The sequence below is a fragment of the Hibiscus syriacus genome, unplaced genomic scaffold, assembly GCF_006381635.1.
Source record: "Hibiscus syriacus cultivar Baekdansim isolate YM2019G1 unplaced genomic scaffold, ASM638163v2 tig00002793_pilon, whole genome shotgun sequence".
NCBI classification, from domain to species: Eukaryota; Viridiplantae; Streptophyta; class Magnoliopsida; order Malvales; family Malvaceae; genus Hibiscus; species Hibiscus syriacus.
In genome coordinates, this window is record NW_024061944.1 from 1,697,156 (window position 1) to 1,701,565 (window position 4,410).

The 4,410-nt window shown below is 35.9% G+C and overlaps 1 long non-coding RNA gene across 1 annotated transcript; it reads right to left on the minus strand.

Moving 5' to 3' along the window:
- Positions 1–292: 292 nt before the first annotated feature.
- Positions 293–3,107, minus strand: LOC120150645. The gene is made up of 4 exons (XR_005518540.1): positions 2,424–3,107; positions 1,769–1,856; positions 989–1,058; positions 293–536 (listed from the first exon to the last, which is right to left on the minus strand). It is a non-coding gene; the product is annotated as an uncharacterized LOC120150645 (long non-coding RNA).
- Positions 3,108–4,410: the final 1,303 nt, after the last annotated feature.

Here is a 4,410-nt window from a genome sequence, read left to right on the forward strand (position 1 = left end):
CATAAATGCGTGCGTTACGAAGGAAAGAGATGAGATCAAACCCAAAACAAAAAGAAAAACCCGAAGGGTTGCAAAACTAAAAATTCAGCTGGTACATTTATTAAAATCATATGGAAACTAAGAGGTGGTGCCTAATATTAGAAGCCAAGAGGAAGTTAAGACCGAATTGCAGAAAGCAGCATAGACATAACATGTCAAGTAAGAAGACAGTCCCACTGCCACTGGTCGTACAAATCATATGGCTATGCTTCCCCCACCCCCCCAGTCCCCCACATTCTTTGCATGTATCCTCTTTCCCATGGCATTCATGCACAAAACCCCTTTTCTTCACCACTTGCCACGGTGCTACTAGGTATCCACTTAAGACAGGCAAGCTTTCACTTCGAGTAGAGAGCTTCGCAGTAAATCTTCTCTCCTCATTCACAAAGTTACAGTCTAAATATGACCCACTAGCACCCTACTACAGGTTCATATTCAGTCTACTATTTTGTTTCATCTAAACAAAGATTTCCCCAAGCAGGTCTTGCCAGTTGTCCCTGAAAATAGAATTCAAAGCTTTTAGGAAAAAAGGTGCCCTATGTTAATAATCAAAGCCAAAGATGGTCTCAACTACCTACAATATGGAAAACATCCCAAATTGTACACAACATGACAGAAAACGAAGAAGAAAAGTGAGAAAAAAAAAGTTTGCACCTCTCCTGATAGATATATTTAAAATTCAGAACCCCCACAACCTAATAGTAAAAAGTCTAATCTCTAACCCACAGCTTGATTTTTCAAAAGTATATTTTCCATAGCTTATGAACACAGTGCAAAGGTTATGATTTGCCTAAAGCTTGCATATGGATCAATTTCTTTGAGAAACTACTGCTGTCCTCACTCAAGGGTAGCGTTTGATTTCACCTCGGGGGGTTTGCAAATAGGGATCAGCATATTATACGATTAAAAGATTAAAAAAATAGTCATAATTAAGGACAAATTATGTTACCTATCAAGTAATAAGATAATCTGAAACTAGAAAAACGGCTCCCCACATGCGCTTGCGATTTCAAAGGAAGCTGCAGGAGAGAATCCATCAAAAGTGCAGTGTTTTGAGCCTAATAGAAACAAGAAACCTAATGTGAACCAAAACACTAAAAGGGAAGCAACTTATAGCCTTGTATTAATGCTTTCCATTAACAAAACAAAAAGCACAGCAACTATAATCGCTAGATAAAATAAAGTAATGTGCACCAGTTGAAATTGTTTCACTGCATCAAAAAGAAAAGCATTCACTCTGCCATATAGCCCCAATATAGATTCCCAGGAAAGGTCGATGACAAACAAATGTTGCTTCATTTTCATGAATTAAAAAGACAGTATATGCAGACAGGCCGACATTGACGATCCCACAATTCGGTCATCGATACAAAGTCTATTAAGTCATCTGTGATTTTTCTAATAAGAAAAAATAACTCTCGTTGCACAAAGCAGAAAAGCAGTAAAGGCAAAAACCAACTCAAATAAAAGCAGCCAGCCAATTTAGCTTGTTCACTTATATAATAGGGATAGGGAAACGAGTCAATTATGATACCCACGTTTATTATTATTATTATGATCATTATTACTATCATAGAAAATACATGTTCTATTGCCCACTATACACCCAGTTAAACAACTATGATTGCATACAAATACCTTCTATTCAATGTTTTCTTCTTGAAACCATATCATTTGAGGATTTCAATGTTTGGTGTATCAATGTTAACCCCATAAAACCAGACTATACCTTTGATCCGACAACCCCATTTATTCCAGTCGTCTGCTGAAGCTACATAGTGGAGAAGAATGCAGCCAAAATGATGATGGCGCCAAAACTGATGAAGTAAATCAAAATAAGATGAAAGAACTCTCAACCATTGCTTTGTAGTGCAGACATATTATTCAAGGATTCAGCTGCTTCAAAAGGCAGATTAGTTGAAAATAGCAATGGTTTTTTCCCTCTTTTATTCTTCCCTCTTTTGTTATTTATTTCTAAATGAAGACTAATCATATTTTGCCTCCACGTGTTAATATAACATGCTGACGACTTATAGATAATCTTATACATGAACCAAAAGTTTTTTCTTTAAGCAAACCATTATAGGTATCCACCTCCCATATTATTAACTCTCATCTTTATCTGAAGGTACTTGCAAAGTCAGAAATATCGTTTCACAACAGAAGCCATAATCTTAAAGTTTGAAGATTGTTGATTTCATGGTACTATTTACCTCGATGCAGTCCAATAGAGAACTAAATGATTTTCGAAGATACAAGAAATAATAAAAACGTTACCATGCTGCAAGTACTGTATGTCCCCAAAAACTATTCCTAAAACAGACATATGCGAGTACTTCAAACGAAAGAAGATTTGGCTTTTAAAGATGATAAGAAAATTAGACCTGTTCTATAAGTTTTTCTTCTGCACATCTCCATCTAAAGTTACAAAACTCAAATCCTGCAAAAGGAACATGAGAAAAAAGCAAGAGAGAAGATATAGATGCAGAAAATTGTGGATGAAGAAGACTCGTCACCAGTCACCACACCCAAAACCTATTCCCCCAGGGTTTCTTCTTCTCTTCAACCCTCACAGCTACAAATCACCCATGGTACAACATAAAATCAGTAGAACCGAGTCTGCAAATGACTAAATTTTCACTAAATTAAAGCAAAAACAAGAACAACACCCATTAGTCAGAGACAGTAAAACAAGCAACGCATTAGTTTTACAAGAGTAGGGTTACAAATAGAAACCTTCGTTTGGGACTGAGAGTAGAAGCAACCAGCCAGGTTCTGCAAGATCCAGGTGAAAGCTAACTCCAATCCTGCGTATGAATATGATCGCATGCGCAGTAATAAAAAAGCAAGGAAAAACAAAGAGAAGATGGTTTTTTGATGGAGGACCATACAGGCCTAAGCTAGCTACTAATATGAAATTGATTAACGTGAATGGTCCCATGCTATTCATAGTTTTACCGTTAAACCCGCACAGTAATCAGGCGTACCTCAACAGTCAATAGCATCAAACGTCACGCTTTGAACCTATTAATTTTTATTTAAATCCATAAACTAAACATATCGAGCTTATTAAAAGAAAAAAGTAAAAAAAAAAAACAGCCATTCAGACATAGACCATAATCTCAGAGTAGAATATCTCCGGTGGCTTCGAAATCAACTAATCCCAGAGATGAAGGGAATATCATATGAGATAAATCAACAATGATAGATATAGAGAGAAGTGTGTTGAGAGGATGGAACAAAAACAGGCCGAGAAGTGACCAAAAGGAAATTAAGATCAAATTCCGGCACCGGAAGCTGACAGAAAGAGTCGTGAGCACGCAAAAGCAAAAGTATAGCCTTATGCAATTCCCTCTGTGTGCTCACTCTCTTCTGTCAATTTCTACGTCCCACAAATGAAGAATGACAGAAAAGGTAGATCATTTCCCATGGGAGACAAAGCAAACAACACAGAAATTTACCAAAACAAAGCAAACAAAACTGTTTCATAACACATGAACCCAAAGACCAAAAAATATATATATTAAAGGGAATGAGTCAGATCTGAAAACTAAACAAACTAAACCCGTTTAAGGAAAAGTGTCCCAAAAGTAAGACCAAGACCTTAAATCCAAGATCCTTGACGTCTTCAGTAATGTGTGGGCACGAAGGCTTCAAAACATTTTAGGGTTTTTTGTTCATACCAAAACAAAAACAAAAACAAACCCAGTAAATACCACTGAAAGAAAATTTCAAAGAAATCCCCCATCCCCGACCTTTTAGGAAAGGAAGGAAGAAGAGAAACGATAAGAAGATTGAGAAGAAGAAACCCTTGCATATTCTCCCTTTATAACTTCATCGTTACATAGGATGGATAACAAGTCCTCATTTAGAATATGGAGTATTATCAGATAGCGGAAAGTAAAGATATCGACGAGATGTGATTTGTGTCATTTTTAACAAGAAAATTAAAATTATTATGTTTCATCGTTATAATTGTTTAGTGTATATCTAACAATAATCGTTATAATTGTTTAGGTCATAATTAGCTGAATAATCCTGGAATCGAACCATGAATAAAGAAAGTGTGAATGCCGTTTAACTATTAGAATAGTGGGCTATCAAAAAAAATCTTATTTAGCTAATTAATCGTAATTTAGATTCAAATATTTTTGTAATTTGTTTAATATTATAATGGTTGATTTTAACCTATACAGCTTTATTCAAGTAGTAAGCAACTTGATATCGTTTAAGTAAGGTCTCGAGTTCAAGTCGTCGTGTATGTAGAAAATACTTGTTGGAAGACTCGCCCACACCAAAATCAGGTGTGCAATGTGAGTCGATCTGGATTAGTCAAGGCAAAGCTTTGGAACCAAAATGCAACAAAAAAAT